The sequence below is a fragment of the Uloborus diversus genome, chromosome 4 (assembly GCF_026930045.1).
Source record: "Uloborus diversus isolate 005 chromosome 4, Udiv.v.3.1, whole genome shotgun sequence".
Classification (NCBI taxonomy): domain Eukaryota; kingdom Metazoa; phylum Arthropoda; class Arachnida; order Araneae; family Uloboridae; genus Uloborus; species Uloborus diversus.
Window position 1 is genome coordinate 19,486,411 of NC_072734.1, and position 22,541 is coordinate 19,508,951.

The 22,541-nt window shown below is 35.1% G+C and overlaps 1 protein-coding gene across 2 annotated transcripts in view; it reads right to left on the reverse strand.

Moving 5' to 3' along the window:
- LOC129221485 (ocellar opsin-like) overlaps positions 1-22,541 on the reverse strand; it is a 102,104-nt gene that overhangs the window by 36,431 nt on the left and 43,132 nt on the right. The window contains exon 1 of one of the 2 annotated variants that reach the window (XM_054855966.1): positions 13,687-13,793. The exons of the other annotated variant lie outside the window; for it this stretch is intronic. The gene's annotated coding sequence lies outside the window, so the exon portion shown is untranslated. Of the gene's footprint in view, positions 1-13,686; positions 13,794-22,541 lie in introns of those variants that run through there. 2 annotated transcript variants of the gene reach the window in all.

Below are 22,541 nucleotides of genomic sequence, written 5' to 3' on the forward strand. Positions count from 1 at the left end.
TTTTTATCCTTTGAATATGGCTGAAGGAACAAACCATCAAGTACGGGAAAAAAAAATTCAATAAAGTGGGCATTAGATAAATCAAGTTGTAATAAATATATGCATTCTGACACCATGCAACTTAAAACATTTTCTTTTCATTTATTTTTTTCAAGAAACCGGTTTAAACACTTGATAGTTTATTGAATATTTTTAACTTTTCAATTTACAAAGTTTGCCTCAAATTTCTTTACTTCCTGATCATGTTCAGGAACAGAAAATTGATGTAAACAGTGATTTTCAAGCAAATGTGCGGGCGTGTGCACAAAAGGACATGTTGAAAACTACATTCCTGCTAATCCATAATTTCGTGAGAGTGATTGATGCTACATTCCAGCTTCACCTAGATCCCAGATTATCTTAATATATAATAAAATAATAGTTTAAAAAACTAAAAAAACACGCTTTCGTAGCAAAATGAACTAAAAAGTGAAAAATAATCTTTGGATGATAGTAGTTGACCAATCACGTAATTTAATGTAATACAAAAAAAGCGTGGGGTGCTGTCTATTTACATTTTTGCTGGGACAACAAATGGAAGAAATTCAAGACAACTGATAAGAAGCCCCCCACGCTTTTTTGTATTACATTAAATTAAGTGATTGGTCAACTACTATCATCCAAAGATTATTTTTCACTTTTTAGTTCATTTTGCTACGAAAGCGTGTTTTTTTAGTTTTTTAAACTATTATTTTATTTTTCTGTATTTTAGTCTTATGTTGGAGAATTATCAGGCGACGAAATTATTTATAAAACGAGTGCGAGGTAATATCTTAAAGACAAGGGCACCCCAATGGGGAGCTATTGTGAGTCATCGATGTATGTTTGCGGAAATCAAATTTTATTACTTTGAAAATTTGAGATGCATTTGAATAAAATTTTTGTTCAATAATGGTCTGATCAGCAATGAATTTCCAATTGAAGGCTTACCTAAATTTTGGCATGAAATTAGTTAAAAACAATTATATTTCATGTTCTAATTACCTTGGAACACTGGAACAAATTCTGTCTGATGCAGAAAAATTAAAGGTTTTTGTAGATATTTTATAATAATTTTTGCGATCATTTTTAATGTTTTTTTTTTTTAATTTTTCTTTTTCACATTGTTGGATTTATGCCAAAATATTGATTAAAATTGGGGGAAACTAACAATTAAAAGAGTTAATTAATTAATTTGATTATAGAATATTGCATTGTCATCGGGTCTGAGGTCGCGTGCCAACTTTCAAAAGAATCCGATCGCAGGAAGTGAGCGAAATTTGAGCTGCAAGATTCCGTTACAAGATACATACATACATACATACATACATACATATAGGTGAAGCTAATAAAAGCATGTTAAAAATCTTCTGTGCGGACGTTTGTCACCATAAGGCTTTTAAACAGCTGCACCGATTTTGATCAAATTTTTTGTGTGCAATTAAGTTGTGGCAAGCATGGTTTCGAAGCGCGATGGATTGAATCGGAAACGTTTTTGGTAATTAATTAATTAATTTAAACATTGGATGGTTATATCTCCCAAATGATTAATATTTATTTTAACTCATTGTTGAGCGAGAGTTGAAATAAATATTTAACCCGTTGCCAAAGGACAATAAGAAAGCCAGCTCTGCTTTTTGTAATGAAATTTCCAACTGTGACGAGTCAATTGAGAATAGATAATACATAGAGAGAGAGAGAGAGAAGCCTTCATTTCTTGAAAGCAACGATTTTAGGTCCCGTAATTTTAAAGTCAAGTACTGCAAGAAATCGGGTTTCTTTCACTAACCAAATGATCAGAAAGTACCGTACCTAGCAACATTTGTTTCTCAGCTCAAATCCATCTGAGTTTTGGCACCAATGTCAAGAATATTTTTTAAGGATTATCAAACTAATCAGTACATTATTAAAGGAAAAGACGGTGGAATAAGCAGTGGGAGATTTTTATCTTTGGTGAAAAGAACAAATTAGGCAATATATGAAGATTATTTAAGTACGCAGGGAAATATAGTGAGACAAATGCTCAGCGAGAAAGCAAGATCAAATTTTTCGGTTTCGTTCAAAAGATCGGTCCCCTCATCGGTTGGAGTTGGTTTCGTCCACTGATCGGCTGGATTACAGTAATGTGGTAGCTTGGCGAATTTGGCCATAAATCAAGTTGGAGTTGCGAGATTATTTGTTTCTATTTTAAAACTAATGTTAATGTATTTTAATTGTATTTTTTGTTTATTTGACGAAATATTTTAAATTGCGAAGAATTGTTGTTGGTTTTTTAAAGAGTGTTTAGTCATTTTAGTTGAAGAATGTGTTTATTTTACATCGGGAGGGTGGAGGGAGATGAGTGATTTTCGCCCTTATTCAGAGAACTGTTTTTATCTTTAACATTTTTTTAACCATATCCTTTCGATTGTTTTATTCTTTTTTATATGGGGGTTGTTGCAGCTGGATGCGAGAAAAAATAGTTAATAAATCAACTGCTCAGTGGGTATTAGATAAATCAAGTTGTAATAAATACACGCATTCTGACACCCAATAGCTTAAAACATTTTCTTTTTACTATTTTTTTTTCCAACAAAAAGGTTCAACCACTTGATAGTGTATTGAAATTTTTCAGCTTTTCAATTTACAAAGTTTGAACAGAACAACGTCTGTCGGGTCCTCTAGTTTCCAATAAATTTGTATTTCGTTCCCCAATTCTTAGATTTTATATTTTCTTACAATAGTATACTCAAAATAAAAGTTGTGTAGTAACATGAAATTTCGTAGTGAAATTATCCATACTTGCAGTTAATAACCAGTTTCACTTCAGATATCCAGACCAACATCAGATTCAAATTCCGATTGCACTATTTGTTGTTGTTGTTGTCTTGTGCCATCTAAGCCGGCTATTTTAGGCGCGCTGCTTCACTTTTCCAACTGTACAGTAATTTGGTGTAAGTCCGACTTCTAGTACACGCATGTCATAAAAACTCGTTTATATTGTAGTCAAGGTAACCATTCACATAACAACAACATGTTCACACAAAGAAAGGACAAGGACGGGATAGAGAAAGTACATTACATGCCCGCGGGTCGGGATTCAAACCCAGGACCTCCCCATCGCAGTCAGACTTCTCTGACCACTATAAAAAAAAGCGGACGACTGCACTATTTGTACTGGTCACACATCGGGGGGGGGGGGGGGCAGGATGCGGGAACACACATCCGTGTTCTAAGGGGACGCGGACCTTAAAATGCTAGAACCCTTGATCTACAAGATACCAAAGTATGTGTGTGAGAAGGGTGGATTTTTCTGAAAACTACGTTTTTTCCTAAAAAGTGTTGATTCAGTGATGTCTTTTTGGAGAATATACAGTACTGAAGCAAATTCTTTTTCTACTTTTCTTTTATCCTGTATTAGTAAAATTAAATTTTGTTATCTGAACATTTTTCTTAATTTTAAAATGCATGTAAAAAGAGGCATTTAACTATGAAGAAACATTAAGTTCACGATTAATAACCATGATTCAACAAAAAAGTGTCATTTCACAAAACCAGGGTGGGGAGGGGAGGGGAGAGAAAAAAACACCTGTGACGTCCCAGCATTTTTTTTCCTCAAAAGCACTATAATCACAATGAAAACTTAGTTGAGAAAGCAGTTAGAACCTCGTTCATCTAGACACAATTTTCAGAGTTTTTTTTTTTTTTTTAGAGTTTTTTTTTCTTTAATTATTCCCTTAAATATTATTTTTGAGTTATGATAGCAAGAGTGGAACTAAAAGTGCGGCAAGCAAACGTTCTTTTTTTATTTTTTTTATTTTGCTTAATGTGCAACTCTCACATAGATCATACAATAAATTATCGTCATCTAACAAACATCATGGCGTACTTTGGAGCCTCAGTCCGACACCACAGCTGCTAAACTATAAATGATAAAATGTTATTGCGAAACGATACTATTTTTTTTTTTTCAAAGATTGTTTTTAAATTTTTGCTGTAATAATGAAAAGAAGTTGGCTTATTCAGGAAATTGTTTTGCTTATCACTTTGATTATCCGGATTTTCGTTTATCCGCATAGTCTTTGGTCCCAATTAGTCCAGATAAACAAGTTTATATTGTAACAGGAAATAACCCAACGTTGTTTACCACAAATAAACAGATTATAGAATACACGTGTTTCTGGGTTTCAAGAGACCCCTTTTTCAATTCAAAGGTGTGAGCTTCTAGATGTAAAGACATCCAATAAAAACAATGAAAATGGACAGCAGACAGGTTAAATATCAAAATAAGCAATTAACAAAAGCAAAACAAGACAAAATGGAACTCACGCCAAAGTTTATTGCATGATTCCCTCCCAGAGAAAACCGTTAAGCAATAAAGTTCTGTAAAAAAAAACCCATAAAATACATTTTGCTGTAAAAATGAAACCGCTTATTAATAAACTAGAGGTACCGGCACGACTTAGCCCGTAGCAGAAAATCAAGAGGTCATTTGGTTCGCCTGTATATTTACAAACTAGTGGCACTCGCAAAAGGCTTTGCCCGTAGCAGAAAATTAAAAGGTCTTTTAGTTCGCCTATATATTTACAAATAATGTATGATGAATTTCTCGCCAATTGGCTTGCCCATGTTACGGTTCCACGTTATGATAACTTTGTAATTTACTCGTCCATCTTATGATAATTTTGCTCGGGAAAATGTTCTTAAAATTGGAATAGAAAAAGAACAAAATCGAATTTGCGAAAATCGCTTTGAGATGCTCACCCCTATGCTACGAACTAATTGTGTGCCAAATTTTATGAAAATCGGCCGAACGGTCTAGGCGTTATGCGCGTCACAGACATCCAGACAGAGATCCAAACTTTCAGCTTTATTATTAACTAGTGGTACCCGCACGGCTTTGCCCGTAATATAAAAATCAAAAGGTCTTTTGGTTAGCCTGTATATTTACAAATAATGTATGGTGAATTTTCTCGCCAATTGGCTTGTACCTATGCTACGGTTCCACGTTATGATAATTTCGTATCTCGCCAATTGGCTTGTGCCCATGTTACGGTTCCACGTTATGATAATTTCGTAATTTACTCGTCCATCTTATGATATTTTTTTTCTTAAAATTGGAATAGAAAAAGAACCACATCGAATTTCCGAAAAATCGCTTCAAGGTGCACACCCCCATGCTACATACTAACTTTGTGCCAAATTTCATGAAAATCTGCCGAACGGTTTAGGCGCTATGCGCGTCACAGACATCCTACAGACATCCAGACATCCTCTGGACAGAGAGACTTTCAGCTTTATTATTAGTAAAGACGGAGATAAAGATTAGCAATAAATTTCATGTTCGAAATATTTTTGCTACGAATGAACTGTCACATTTAGCGAAATGAAGAATAGACATATTTCAGGAAAACAGAAAGACGTTGGAAAGCAACAAAAAAAGAAAAACAAGTATACAAAACAAAAATTGAAAATTACTAAAATCCTTGATTTTTTAGGATTCTTTTCTCTTATGTGTGTAAATAAAACAAAATTTGTGAAGCGTGCATTTTTCTTTAATGTAAAAAGCATGCAAAAAGGGACATGCATGAAAAAAGAGACATTCGCAATTCGCGTAACATGATTAAGCAGAAACGTATCAGTTCAAGAAACCACGGCGAAAGAAACAAGCTCGGACACGGACATCTCTATAAACTATTTTTTCACAAAAGCAGTGTTGTTTGTAAAGACTTAATTAAAAATTTCTCCATTGCAAAAATGTCTTCTTTTTCTTTTTTTTTTCTTTCCTTTTGCAAAAATGAAATTAGATTTTATTTCCGTACATTTTTTTTCAATTTGAAATGCATGTAAAAAAGGGCATACAGAAATGAAGAAACACTATGTTTACTATTAATAATCATGATTTCGCAAAAAAAGTACTATTACTTCATGAAACCGGGAGGACGGAAAAAGTGAACCCCGACGTCTCTGTAAATTGGGTTTTCTGACAGAAGCAGTGCTATTGCAGTGAAGACTTCTTTGAGAATTGTCTTTATTGTAAAACGTTTAATTTGTTGAGGATTTTTAACCGACTTCAAAAAGGAGGTGGTTATCAGTTCATACCGTATGTATGTTTTTTTTTTTTTTTTTTGTTTGTCCGCTCACAGCGTCTCACCTAGTAAACCGATTTTGATGATTCTTTTTTTAATGGATAGGGGATGGCTCAACTTAGGTCCCATTACTTTGCTTGACCATATTTGTCCTTTAGAAAAAAAGTTATTTGCAAAAAACAACAAATTTTATGCAATTTCCCTATTAAATTAAATATAAAACCCATTGTTATGAAAGTTTGGTGCCATACGACAGTAAAATTAATAGTAATTGTAGTGATAATTTTGAATGAAGGCTTCTCTGAAGCAAGCATCAAATTTCTTCAGGGGGATATTTCGATATTCGGGAATCTGGCGCTGACGTCTCATTTTTGACATAAATAACTTGATTTTGGTAATCCTGCTGATTTATAGTAAGCCTATGCGAATTATCGAAATCTTCCCTTCTTCAGTGCTATTGCGCCATAGTGGGGGTAAACCTAACCTGGAAGCGAGGTGATGCAGTGATTAGGATCTGCTTAGCCTTCACAATGCTACCATTTGGTTTGCCTCAACTACACAGTAGTATTTTTATCGTCATCATCTACGCCAATAACAGATGATCAGGGATAAGTAAGAAAATACAGGATTGCATAACAAGCAACTTGTATGCTGTGAAATGGAAATTAGTTAAGGAAAACGTAATACTTAAAATGGTTATAATTAAATTAACTACACATGAATTCCAGAGAGGAACAAAGATAAGTTTTTAGTGCCAATCGCCTAAAGTTTAATGCGTGTTTATCGTTTTTTTTTAGTATGGAATTTTTATGAAAAAAATAAGGCGAAGTTTCGTGATGATAACTTCTTACTATTTCTGAAATACCTACATTTACACTAAAAAGAATGAAATAAAAAAAATTTGAAAAAAAAAAAATAGAACCGACTTTAAAATTGCTCTAAAAAGTGAAAAATAATTTTATTCTTTAAACACCATCCATAATGCTTTTAAACATAATTTTTGAATTCCTTTCTGGAGAATTTTGGGGGAAGAAAAAAAATTATTTTCCTCAAAATTCAAATTCTACATAGCAATTCAATTGATTAAATTTAATCACATTTTAAAATTTTAAATACATATTGATTGTAAATTTTTTAGAAGACAAACCAATAATGATGATTTGTGAAAATTATTATTATTTTTTTTTTTTTTGTAAAAACATTGATCTCTAATACAGTGTTGAAGAAACAAATAAAATTAAAAAACATAGTTACCTATGTCATACTATAAAGTTAAGAGCTGTACCAGGGTTTGGTAATAATCGTGGTGCGAGAAGTATAGATTGTGCTGGCTGAATAAGAAACAAAACGAACTGATGTGTACCTCACATGACTTCCTTTCTACACTAATTTAATGATAATAGCACCTTAGAGTAAGCAAGGAAACACTTTAAATGGCAAACAAGTTGTTTGCCAAGAGTGCCAAACAAACTGGTTGCTCGTACAAGAATTAGCACCGACCAGACGAGTGACTGAAGCAATGGTTCGGTTCAACTCGAAGATTGAAGGCAAGGCAGGTATATTCAGTAAGTTACAGCCCTATAGCCAGGGAAAGAACCTCTCTCTATCATCCTTAAGAGGTTTTCCACCTCCAGCTCAGTCATTCCTATGCCGGGCTGATGAGTGCTAATAAGCACGAAACTGCAGTCCTCGGCTGGAATTGACTGAGTTGGCGGTGTATTTCATGTATTTCTGCCTTAGCCCTGGCTATAGGGCTGTAACTTACTGAAAATAAACATTAGTTTGTTCCCACGAAATCTTTAAAATATAATATTAGTATAATGTTTAACAACATAGGTAAACAACAAACAAAATATTAATAATTAAACTCAAATTTGCGTAACACCTCGTAATTAAAAAAAAATAGTTTGAAAAATTGCAAGACACGTGGAAGTTCTGCTTTTTTCTTTTATTATTTTTATTGTACTCCGGGTAGTATTATTATAAATCATTGTTGTCTTTTGAAATTCAATTGCTACAACAATAACATTTTTGCAATGTTACAATATTGAAAACCCTCAAACGTAACAATGAATTTTTATTAGCCACAACAATTGAAGTCTTCTCATTATTGACAAAAATCGTTTCATTTGTTTTAAAGCTGTATAGATTAAAGCTTAAAAAGATTGCTTTCTTTTGAATTGCTGTTTGAATTGTGATTTATTTTGGAACTATTAAAGTCTAGCTACCTCTAAGATGACGAGGATGGTTAGTCTATTTCTTACTCTTGCTCTTTATATCTATTTCGGAGCTAAACTCACCGACTACATTGGTTACCACGATGTGTCGGGATTCTTCTACGGCGTCTCGGCCTTACTATTACTTCATGCATTGGATTGCTTGAGGAAACACCTCAACGTGCTTCTCACGAAGCCTGTCATCAACAAAACAAATGTGGCTACGCAAATAAGTGGACACAAACTCCACGTTATATTTATAATTTGCAAACCCATTTACAAAAAAACTACTGTGGCTACTCAAACTCCGCCACCAAAACCGCCAAGAAAACCTGCGGTTAACAAAACAATACCTTAAAATGGATGGATATTAACTTATTGTGACTGTATATAGTGTAAATAGCATTTTGTACATATTTATTTTTAAATTAGTTGACGCCTTTGCTTATGAATTTCTTGAAAAGTGATTATTTTGAAAAATCTATGTAATTATTAATGTTGATTTGAAAAAGATGAAATGTTTGCTTACTATGAAGATAGTGACATTGTGACTGTTATGTAGATGTTTGATCGATCACCAAACTATTGACTATATGAATATTTGATTACCAATTTATTGACTATGTTCAAGTTTGATAGATTACAAAACTGTTTTCTATTTGATCGATCACCAAACTATTGACTATGAATATTTGATCAATCACCAAACAATTGACTATGTGAATATTTGATTGATCACCAAACTATTGACTACGTGAATGTTTGATCAATCGCAGAAACTACTGACTATGTGAATGTTTGATCCATCACCATACTATTGACTGTGTGAATACTTGATCAATCACCAAAGGTCCAATGGGCCGTGAATACTAACAATGACTTATTACGGAACCGAATTGATGACTTTACTGACTGACTGATAGCGACAAGGCAACTACGACGACTATTCTCTGATGTTGATGACTTCCAAGTGACGAAAATGACGACTATTCACTTGTAGTGCCTGGTGATGTTTATTCATGATGATGATTACTGCTGACTACCGGTCGAATGACTCGGAATTTGCTGCTTCTTCGCCTCTTCAAAGCTCGTTCTCTTGTCTAGTTTTCTATTTCTTGCTGCCTTTTCCACAATAAACACACGTTTCGACGACAAAAATAGATCAATTAAAATCAAGATAGACTTTTTTTAGAACGATTTGTAGTGCATCCTATCAGAAATGTGATTGCATAACCGATAAAGCTCAAAAAATGTAATACAACAAATCGCTCCAAATAAATTAGTTTTTGGTCTAAGATTTGTCTCTGTTTTTGTTATAATGTTGTAATATGTGACTTAATAACGATGAAATAAAGTTAATAACTCTGTTTTAGTGTAGAATTAGAAAGGTACATAAGAATTTCTCTTGATAATTTCGTGAAGGTTTTCAGTTCTTCAGCATGAACAGGTTAATTAATCAAGTCTCTTTTTAAACACTTGTTTTACATTTCTTTTTAATCACAAAACATTTCATATTCAAAAGTGGTTTACTTTATTTATTTTTTATTCTGCAGAATAAACATTAACACTAATACAGTAATAAACCAGAAGTTCTTGCAAAATGCGAAGAGGCTTCTTTCCCATTCACCAACATTGAATGTGTAAAATTAGCCTTTATATGGCTCTAGTCAGTGGCCAGGGGGGGAGGGCACGCGGACACGTGTCCCCCTGTTATAATTTCGCTTACAGACAAAATCACATACTTCACCCAAAACACACACACACACATACAAATTCTTGCTTTCGAGATTCTAAGTTCTCGATTTCAAGTCGATCTATCTGTTTTGGAACATTACTTTTTATCTCAAACATTTTTTGACTGCAGAACCCTATACTATTTAAAAATAGGATATGTGAATGCATTTTCTAACATCTATTCTAATGCATATTCTAGAAAATGCTATGTCCTAGCATTTTCTAGTTTATTCTCATTGTGGTCAACTACAGGCAGAGCGTAAACCAATACTGTGATTCTCCAAATTACAAAAATTGAAGACGGTTTACTGGTAGAAAAAGCTTCAAAAAATGAAAATGAAATGACAAAACTACAGTATGTTCCAAGATAAGTAACAGTAGAGGGAAGCAATGCACTATTAACATCAATTGGCACAAAAATAAAAAATAAAAAGCCAAAAAATGAAAAACAGTATGTAACGTGTGAACCGATAACAATAAGAAGCAGTACCGAACAGTTTATTTACAGCATCTAATTCGCTCTTAGTTTGGGCTCATCAGTCTGGACTAGTTATATTGGAGCTGCAGGAAATAAGCTCTTATAAACGCTGAGTATGTTTTCACTAGTGTAGCTGAAATTACTTTAGAAAACCAGCGGAGGTCTCTAGATTCGGATTCACCTCGAAAAAATAAGGATCAAAGCTACGGTTTAGACAGAAATTTGTATGACTTCTGCTAAAAGTATGAAGATGCATTCAGCGTTTATATGAGGTTAATTGCCTTCATCGAGGTTATGGCTATTGTTCCACAATGATGAGCCCCAAATAAGAACGAAACTGCAGTCTCTGGATGCTGTAACTTTAGTCGGGAAAACTTAACCTTGTAGCGCTGTGAAGGCTACGCAGATCCTGATTACACTATTACGACGTTGTAAGATTAGGTTTGCCCCCACTTTTCGCAGTTCGTAGTTGCTTCCAATTATATCTTAGCTCTGACAACGGGACAATAATTTGTAGCTTTACATAACAATAAGCATCAACTAAAATGACAATGGGGTTGTTTCCTTCAGTCAAAAGTAGTACTTTTCGTCACTGAAATTGATAGAATAAGCAAAAAAAATAATAATAATAACATGGACTCAGAAAATACTTTCATTTTCCCAACAGTTATTTTTTAATTAATTTTTTTAAATGTCCGATTCTTCAAACAAGGCGTGGTCTTTATGACGTCACAAATGATGCACTAAGGCGCATCTTTCTACCGCATTTCCATGTTATGATAATCAAGAAGGGAATTATAATTGCGCTCTACGCTTGCTATCAACCATATCGTGCCAATAGACGTGAGTAAAGATGCGAATTAAATATTTTGGATCGTGAATGGCAACACTGAGTGGCATTTCATCGTTTGTGATGTCATCGGCCGAAGCGTTAAACGATGAAAGAGCGCCGATTTAAGTAATTTTTTTTAAATATTAAACCTAAAGAAATTATTTAAAAATGGTCAGATTTTATGTTTTTAAGCATGCTCGTTCAGAAAAAAATACTTTTAAAATTTTGGAAACGACCCCATTAATAGAAAACATTTTGTGACACGTTATTCAAAACATTACGCTCCAATTTGCAATAGAAAAAAGAATGAAATAAAAAATTTTGGAAAAAAAATAGAACCGATTTCAAAATTGCTCTAAAAAGTGAAAAATAATTTTATTCTTTAAACACCAGCGATAATAATTTTAAACATAATTTTTGAAGTTGGCGCAAAAATTGAAAGTGAAATCCAATGTAACCATGCTTCGTTCATATTCTTTTCAGAAAATCATCCAAAGTTAGGAACGAAGCATTTATATAGTTACTCACATATGCATAATGTATGTGGTAGTGAAGAAACTGAGCCCGTTAAATTTATAATTGAGTTATATGACTCGCTTTTGCGCCAACTTCAAAAATTATGTTTAAAAGTATTATCGCTGGTGTTAAAAGAATAAAATTATTTTTCACTTTTTAGAGCAATTTTGAAGTTGGTTCTATTTTTTTTCCAAATTTTTTTTTCTTTTCTCTTCTTTATCTTTATCTTTATCTTTATCTTTTCTTTATCTTTACTAATAATAAAGCTGAAAGTCCCTCTGTCCGGCAGGATGTCTGTCCGGATCTCTGTCAGGATCTCTGTGACGCGCATAGCGCCTAGACCGTTCGGCCGATTTTCTTGAAATTTGGCACAAAGTTAGTTCGTAGCATGGGAATGTGCACCTCGAAGCGATTTTTTGAAAATTCGATGTGGTTCTTTTTCTATTCCAATTTTAAGAACAAAAATATCATAAGATGGACGAGTAAATTACGAAATTATCATAACGTGGAACCGTAACATGGGCACAAACCAATTGGCGAGAAAATTCACCATACATTTTTTGTAAATATACAGGCGAACCAAAAGACCTTTTAATTTTCTATTACGGGCAAAACCGTGCGGGTATCACTAGTTATGAATAAAACCTCTTTTTACCCAAGGATTTGTCTTTCACTTGAAAATCATGTAAAAGAGACATGTGAAAAGACATTTTGGTTTTCTCTAAATTATCGTGGTTAGACAAGTAACGGATCTGGGTTATTTCACGTTTAATCACCTAATGCCATGTTTGAAAAAAAATTGACTGTAGGATATTTTTTTCTCAAAAACTCGATTTTGACCACTTTTTGGAGTCGCGTTTTTGGTATGAATTTAAAAAAAATCTCTCTAATTTATTTATTTATTTGCCAACTAAGCTGATTTGTGCATCAGATTAAATAAAATACATTCCTCCTCCCCCTGATGATCCTGGGGATTGTGTATTTTGGTTTATGTCGTCAGGGGCCACTAGAGATTAAATATACCAAAAATCAACTCCGGGGGGTTTTCACGGGGCTGAGATAGAGAGGGTTGAAAAACCCAGAAAACCCCAACTTGTTCTGTCGTGCAAACTGTTCCTTAGTCGCGTTTTTTCTTTCGTCTTTCTTGGGGGTGGATTTACTTTTGTTGGCTGCTGACGTTTGGTTTCCTTGGCGTCCCGTGATTTTCTTTTTTCACTCACTCACTCTATTTCTCTCTCTCTTTTTCCTTTTTTTCTCTCTCTCTCTTTTTTTTTTTTTTTGAGTTAAAACGAATAAAATAGAAGACATTAGGCAAAATAAAATGCTTTTGAAAATACTAATACATGATTGAATTTACTATAAAGAAAATGTATAACCTGAATTATGCAATTCATTTACACGAGTATTTTTCTTTTCCTCTCCAGATTCAATTCTCGTTTTCTTCAAAAACATGCAAAAAAAAAATTATTCTAAGGGAGATTGGGAAAAGTTGATGCACATTTACATTTCGATTCTTCAAATTTTGGTGTCTACTGTTACACATCAAAATAAAATTTCATGTTATACCATTAGCATTTTCCCCATCAATTGATAACCTCAACACTTTCACATATTTTTTTTTCATACTAAAAAAATCTTTTACAAAAATTTCGAATTGTATTGGATATACCCAACGTGCATCAAGTCAATATTCTAAATAATACTCTGTACGCAGATGTAATAAGCAATGAAATAATAATAACATTAAAAAGCTAATAATAATGATAATAATAGTAATAATAATAATATTATTCTTACTTAAAATGTAAATTTTAATTTACTTACCTTTTTATTGTAATCTTTGCCTGTCTTTTATGAAGGGAGGGGTTAATTATTATTTCAGCATGATTTTCGACGGCGAGTTTATAGAAAGTGGAGTGGTTCCTTATTTCTTGTACGCTCAAATGGGAGTGCAAAAGCTTAAACGGGAAGCCCTTCAACGCATCATAATCAAATAGCTGTTTAGAAAACGGCTATCTTCCCCATGTTGGCCTATTAGTTGAAGCGTTTTCTTCTTTTCCTATGAAGAGCTATGTATATGTACGTTTGACCTATTACGATTAAAGATAAAAGTCGGACAATTTGACGAAAAGGAACTTGCTTCGGAAGAAAAGCAGTGAAAGAACTTAATTCCTTTAGTTTCTTTGAGATTTTGTGTAAAAATTCAAGTTCGATTCCATCCAACTTTGTCACACTATAAGGAAAATATATCAACTTTACCTTTTCCACTTTTGCGTTAACAATATTTTTTTCTTTCTTTTTTTTTTTTTTTTTTTGAGCAATCACGATTGCTTATTGCTCTCACTTGACTGTTTTTGGCGTCCTATCATTTTATTTTCCCACCACCACCCTCCGCACCATCACCGTCGACCGGCTCCTCACGATGCTGCTCCTACAGCGAAAGCCGTCTCCAGGTTGCATTCATGTGCTACACACACACGCATACATACACAACTACACACACACACACACGTTCGCATACACACACACAAACACATATACACATGCATACATACAGACACCTACACATAGACACACAAAAACATACACACACATACACAGAACTACCCACACATTCATGCCTGCACACAGACACAAACACATGTGCCTACACACACATACACATACCCCCACACACGCATAAACACGCCTACATACACGCACTCGTGATTGCGAAAAACATAATTTGAACTCAAAATGTCAAAATTCAAATTAATTTTTCTTTTTTTTTTTGTAAACTAATTGTTTTTTCTGAGCACTCTGTGGGAAAACATTCTATTGTTCTCACATTTAAAAATAATTTTAAATCAAACCATTTTTCCCAATCGAGCTGCGTGTGCCTTGTCTACATTGACAGATGCAAAATAAAAGAAAATACCGTATAGCTCCTTAGAGCAGCCGTAGACTACAATTTCGCGCAGATTCGTCAGTCTGGAATAATAACACAGCTGAAGCAAGAAACCTCATAAACAAGTTGATTCTATCATCACACTGGTAGCTAAGTATATTTTAGCACGAATTATTATTCCAGACTGACGAGGCCAAACATGAGCACGAGCAGAACTGCAGTCTATGGATCCTCTAATAAGCAATCCTATATTTTCTTGCTATTCTGCCTTAGCTCCGGCTATGGGGAGGTAACTAGACTAATAAATATGATACGGAAAGTAAGACGTTTAGGGGGCACCAAACTCACCCCCCCCCTCTCCCCAGCAGAATTCGGGCAGTAAACAGACGTTAACTTGAAGTGTGCAATGTACGTCGCAGATACGGCAGCTATTTGCACTGAAAAATGTCTTCATGTACCCATGAAACGAGTACCTGCAATTTGCTTTACAATTTGTTTCTTAACGCCCGATTTACAAGTTTTAGACGTAAAAACTAACACTAACACGTATAAAAAATGTATTTGCGGTCAAAGGTAGAACAAAAACGTTTTACACATCAGCTTAAGAGTCATTTTTTTTAAAGCTGGACAAAGTGAATAGGGGCCTGATAGTTGACACTTTCAATTTTCCTGAAACTTTCAGGATATTTTACTAGTATTGTGATAAGAAAAAGTAAAGCTTTTTTCCTCTCTAAATTGACTTGTTGGCCTTCGAGTGGAGGTCAAAGTTTAAGGTCATGAGAAAAAAAAGAGCTAAATATATGATTGCTTTGCTTCAAAAGCAATGAGTGAACCAAGCCAATTCTTTTAAATAAGGATACTACTTGATACTAAGGCCCCTATATATACGAGCCGACGCATCAGCTTAAGATTTGCCATTTTGGATCGGAGCGCGTGTTCGAGTGCTGATGCGTCGGCATATCTAAATAGTGGCTCTATATAGCGGTTCTGCTTGATACTAGGTACATGCTAGCATAAATATTTTGGTGGCTCACTCATGGCTTTGAGGGCAAAGGTCAATTGAAACTGCTACTTTTTTTGCCTTGTTTAGGCCCGGATATCTGCTAAAGCCGTGAGTAACCCTCGGAAATAAGTATATGATTAACTATACTCACCACAGTATAGTACTAAAAAAAACATAAAATAGCTTTCGTTTCTCTTGGCTTTAGTAGTTAAACGGTCTCAAATTCAATGATTTTTTTAAAAATGGCCAAGTTTAGAGGTCAGTAACTTTGTTGGCGACGGGTCAACAACTTTGGGGCACAGCTGTAGTTATAGTCCGAGCGGTGTAGTTTAAGGTCCAGGTTAGAAACTCATGGCAACTAATCAACTTTTTTAATTACGCGGTCTCAAAGTTGATAATTTTAAACAAAACGAATCACAGTTTTAGATCAATCACTCTAAAATGCCTGAGTCAATAACTTTGAGCAAGAGCTGTAGTTATGCTCTCGTAGTGTAGTTTTAAACTCATGTCAGAAAACCATGAGATCTAATCATCTTAAGTATTTAAACGGTCTCAAAAATGATGATTTCAGTATAAAAGACTGTTTTTTCACGAGTTTATATGCGTGCTACTTATATCTTATGAGCAGCTCAAACTCGCATAAATACTAGAACGAATCAACAGCCAAATGTACTTTAAGCTCCCAAAATTTCATGCTTAAAATGATATAAAATTTTCTGTAACCTTGACCATTTTGGAGATCCTAGATACTCAGGATTCTTTTCTCGGAAGCTGAAAATTTGCATAGGTTAGTTTCAAAGACACATCTCTACACATCTATAAAATTTCATCCCATTCGGGGATGATTGAGCAGGGAGAGTTAGAGAAATTCAGGTCAGTTGACGTGCAATCACCCTGATACAACATTGTGACAATTCATATGCATCTTTTGTTATTTTTCACTTTACTAGGGTGCTCTGCCCCCTGCTCGTTAACGCTCACCAACCCCCGAAGATTGCTTCGCAATCTTATTTGATTCGCAAAGGTTTAAATCGTCAACTAAAAAGAAAGAGATTAAAAACGCATTATGAGCTCCCTTTGGATCAAAAAGCACCCTTTCCCTGGGTTTCAAAATAACTTGTACCAACTTGCAGAGCCGTAAGGGCTAAAGGGCTCATGAGCATTGAAAAACTGCAGTTTCGTATGTTTGAAAAACCGCTTTCATATTCGTGGTCTCGATAGTAATACACTGGTAGACAATTGCTAAGGACGGAAGGCAATAGCAGCGTGAGCAACCACAAAATGGAAGGCAAGGAAATATGGAAATTAGCATAAGTTTGGGACACAGTAAGACGTGTTGTGAGTATGCAAATTTTAGATTCACGACCTTGCTAGTCACGTGATAGCGCTAATAAGCGATATAAAGGATTGGGCGCGTGATGACCATTGTTGTTCAAAGGCAAATTTTGACGGAAAAGAATCAATTAACGAACTTGCATTTTTCAGTATGTCTTCTCGACATCCCTTAGATGATTTTATGAGTAGCCGTGTGGTTGCCAACATCGAAGAAGGGCAGAAAAATTTAGAGGTTGACAGGGAGCTTGACGTCAGCCACAGGGCTGTTTCGAGGGTTTGGAAATCATTTCAAACAAACGGAATGTGTAGCAAATGTAACAAGAGAGGTCGTATACGCAATACGACGTTACGACCGACAATACTATTGTTACTTACTGCTAGCAACGAAACGGAACCAGTGCAACACAGATACTGAGGTAGCAAAGCAGTTTCCTGCTGCTACTAAAAAGCAAATATCTCGAAAAACTGTAGCCAGACGTTTGAATGCAGTAAGACTGTACTCCCTTCAGCTTGTTTTGTACATCCCATTGTTCACAAGTTAGTGTTTTGCTCGTTTGTAATGATGTCTTCAGCATCGCCATTGGAGAGAAGTCGACTGAGCTTGTGTACTATTCTCAGATGAAAGAAATTCAGTTTGTCGTCAAATTGTGGACTACAACACAAACTAACCTGACATATGAGTGGTACAGCATACAAGCCGACAAACACAAAATAAAAGGACTAGTATCCGACAAGTTGTGTCGTGGTATGGGTAGGATTATGATCAATGGCTGTACGTCGCTTGTGGGCTTCCAAATAAGACTATGACGGCCAGTTATACATTAATGTTGTTCTACTGTCTCGTGTTCACGTGTTCTGGGGTGCTGTGGGCGATAAATTCGTTTTCATGGATGACAACGTAACATGTTATCAACAATCGCCGACCAGGAGTGTCTAGCTCACTCAAAATATTCAACCAGTCGGATGGCCAGCACGTTCTATAGATTTGAATCATATTGAAAATGTTTGGGATGCTTTGGGGAGCAGTCTTGCTGGTCGACCGCGCCCTCCAATAAGCAAGGACACCCGTATCCGGGACTGAAAGAAGAATGGTATAAATTACCCCCAACAGATGCCGGATAATGTTGTGTAAAGGATCACTGACGTGTGGAAGCTTGCATCGCTTTCCATGGTAGCCCCCCCCCCCCTTTTTAACATCTTACGCCGGAACGCTTGGGGGCGGTAATTACGTTTTTTCACTTTTTCGTATTCAGGCCAAAATAACCGTTTGGTTCTCTGAACAGTTTTCAGCACCTTCTGGATTTCAGAGCACAATAAATTATCGTAGATGTGATGTCCTATATTTCTGGCATTATTTCATTTCACTTGGTATCGAATTACTTACTTTTTTCCGCACTACATAGCCCATTGGCATCCGTCCTTAGCAATTGTCCACCAGTGTATATTTTGCTCTTTAGCTCGGGGCTTGAATTGAGTTGAGCCTAAGATTTTCCGTTAAAATCGAAACCCTTAAAGTTCGTGAATAAGAAATAAGAAACATGCAAATCGGAAAAACGTAACTATGACAACGCCAAATAAAACATCAATAATTTTAATGGAGATGAGATTTAGTTCAGGACCTGAAGGGGGTTGAGCATGCATGGAAAGGCTGACGCAATATTATTTCTGATTATTGTTACAGGCACGATGGTGATTATGAAACCACATGTCGTCGCCACCCTGAGTGGTCGACAACCCCGGAGGAGGGGGGAAAACAGTTGGGGGAGCCGTTTGCTAAAACACTCATAACTCGCGAACTATTTGAGATAAAACACTGAAAAAAGTGGAAATCGACGCAACAAAACAAGGGCTTCATAAAAGCTAAATATGATTATGTATCTATCTTTGTTGGTTTCTGAGTAAAATTCCATTTTTCGCAAACAAGCAAAATTTTTGAATAAAATGCGCAAAACAAACTTTTTTGATCAAAATAAATTCCAAATCAAAATTGTTTGATTTTTTTTTCAAATAAAGTCCTAAATATCATTATTCAGTTTGTTAAAACTATTTAAGTACTGTTGACGCGTTGAAAAACAAAATGACAGTAGCAAGCTCGAACACGATTTGCAGCATATATCAGGATCTGAAGGGGGTTTTGAGCATGCATGGAAGACCTGACGCAAAATTATTTCTAATTCTTGTTACAGGCACTATAGTGATTGTGAAAACACATGTCCCCCCCCCCTCGGCGGTCGACATCCCCGGGGAAAGGGGAAAGCAGTAGGGGGACGCCGTTTACTAAAACACTCATAACTCGCGAACCGTAGGAGGTTAAGCACTAAAAATGTGGCAAAAGATGCAACAGAACAAGGGCTTGAAAAACACCTAAATATGTTTATAGTTCTATCTTTGTTGGTTTATACCAAACTTGGTTATATCTAAAGGCACTGCTAAGGTACAGGGGAATTGATTCAATAGTACAGTTGAGCAATACTTCTTAGCACATGTTGGAAAGAATTGCAGGAGCATGATAGAGAGCTGATATTATATTTATTTCTGATGGAAATGATAAGAAATTATTGTGGGTGTAATGGTTGCATTCGCAAGAAATACCTATTTTCTTGACAATTTTTTTATACAGCTTCTAAGAGTTATAATTCTAAAGCACTCAGATATTGTTTTAATAATAACTCTAGTGTACAAAAAACAGTTTCCGACTTTTTTGGTAAAGTGAAAGCATACTTTTTTGTTCCTATTTTACTTGTTGAATCGCAGTCGGAAAATGCATCAAAAGCTTGTAAAATTTTAGATGTTTTTTCCGTAAGTGCTCCTGAAGATAGATGCCATCCTAAAGCTCTTTTCCTTCCCACAACACCAGCACATGAAATGGCAACCTCCGTCCTTTAACAAAGATTGCCAATAAGAATTCATTAGTTTCTGATCTATAAGCTATAACTATTAGTTACTTTTCCCCCTATTTTGCACTGAATCATATACAGGAAGATGGATTCTGTTGCGTGTTTCGTCCTGGTTGGACTTAGGCATTTCAGAGAAATTTATTACTTGACTCTCTGATTTTAAATAATATTCATTTTCGTTTTCAGAGTTACCAAACACCAGAAGCTGATTGGATGCAGGAACGGATGTGTTACATATTACATACTCTGAAATGTACTTTTAAAGGTTCTTTTTATTTTCAGGAATGGCTATGACACGAAACCACTGGTTTGGTACCTAGTGATTTTTTTATAACAAAATCTTTGCTGCATTTGAAAGTAGAGTTTGGGACATTATGAACCAGAGTCATTCCATCAATAACTTGAACTTTGTTCTTAAAATAGGGTGCATCTTCTAGAGTTTTGCTGCAAGAAGTATCATTTTCAATTACATTCACGAAATCGGACCTCTCGCTTTGCTTCAGTGAACCATTCTGATGAACCTAACGACCTAGCATTGGGCTTATTGTATGGGAATGATTTTTAGATTTACTAACATCACTTTTGAGCTAACGTTTCCCAGGTTAAATGTTTTTTTTTTTGGTTTTCTTTTGCTGTTTTGCAGTCGCCATTGAAGACATTGCCATTGCAGGACTTCTCTGGATAAGCGACTATTCACATTTTCTTTAACGTTCCACTGAAATTTTGATGCTGCTTATGTGGCAATAGCCTCGCTCACTATGTTTCATAACTCAGGTGTAAAATCTGCAAAAGGGTTATCCTGATAGTTTATCCTTTCCGTAATTACTTCGTGCTTGCAAACTTGCATGTTTTAATTTTTTTTAAAGTGCCATTGTGACCCATACTAAGCAGCTATAATGCGTTAAAGTTTAATAATTAAGTAATTACTTAACTGGGACATTGTTTTGATAATATTATGAAATAAAACCGCCAAAACAGGAGAACCACAAATTTTACTTTGGTTTATGTCGAGTCTTCAAGGTACATTCCGCAAACTTTTTTTTTTTTTTTTTTGTGAATTACCTCAAATACTTTTTGAGCTTGCTTTTATTTCACTTTTCAACGCTTTGATAATAATTAAGTAATTTTAAACAAAGTGTGTAATGATATTTCAGATTTTATTGGTTCCCTAAACAGTTAAATAATTTTGATAATTTGAAAAAAAAATGCGCATTTTATTCAAAATTTTTGCTTGTTTGCGAAAAATAGAATTTTACTCAGAAACTAACAAAGATATGATCATAGTCATATTTAGCTTTTATGAAGCCCTTGTTCTGTTGCGTCGATTGCCACTTTTTCCAGTGTTTTATTTCAAATAGTTCGTGAGTTATGAGTGTTTTAGCAAACGGCTCCCCCCACTGCTTTCCTCCCTCCCCCGGGGTTGTCGACCACCCAGGGGGGCGATGACATGTGGTTTCATAATCACTATAGTGCCTGCGACATTAATCAGAAATAATTTTGCGTCAGGTCTTCCATGCATGTTCAAAAACCCCTTCAGATCCTGATATATGCTGGAAATCGTGTTCGAGCTTGCTGCTGTCATTTTGTTTTTCCACGCGTTAACAGTACTTAAATTGTTTTAACAAACTGAATAATGATATTTAGGACTTTATTTGAAAAAAAATATCAAACAATTTTGATTTGGAATTTATTTTGGTCAAAAAAAGTTTGTTTTGCGCATTTTATTCGAAAATTTTGCTTGTTTGCGAAAAATGGAATTTTACTCAGAAACCAACAAAAATAGGTACATAATCATATTTAGCTTTTATGAAGCCCTTGTTTTGTTGCGTCGATTGCCACTTTTTTCAGTCTTTTATCTCAAATAGTTCGCGAGTTATGAGTGTTTTAGCAAACGGCTCCCCCCACTGCTTTCCCCCTCCCCCTGGGTTGTCGACCACCCAGGGGGGCGACGACATGTGGTTTCATAATCACCATCGTGCCTGTAACAATAATCAGAAATAATATTGCGTCAGCCTCTCCATGCATGCTCAACCCCCTTCGGATCCGGGTCTAATTATTCTAAATTGATTTTTAACGGCTTGTAACTCTTTTTCCTTTGGAGATAGAAGTTTCGTTTTTCTACCACAGGTCCAGTTAGATCTGGAGTTAAAAAAGCCGCTCTTTTCAGTGGTGTCAAAAAGAAAACTCTTGGACAATTCCTCCGCTTTTTACTGAAAGATTTAACGAAGAAAGTAGCGCCTAAATTTTAGTTAATCCTAAAATAGGCCGGACTCGAAAAACGAAAATAACTCCCACCGTATTAAGGTTAGAGCATTGAAATAAATTGCGGAGAACGCGGAATGTTCAATATGTGCATTGTGCAAGTAATTTTTCACCCCTTTAATAGGCAATAATAGGCAATTTACTCGAAATTTAAGCTTAAAAAATTAATTACAAAAAAACTAATTCAAATTTTCTTTATCTTTACTAAAAATAAAGCGGAAAGTCTCTCTGTCTGGATGTCTGTGATGCGCATAGCGCCTAGACCGTTCGGTCGATTTTCATGAAATTTGGCACA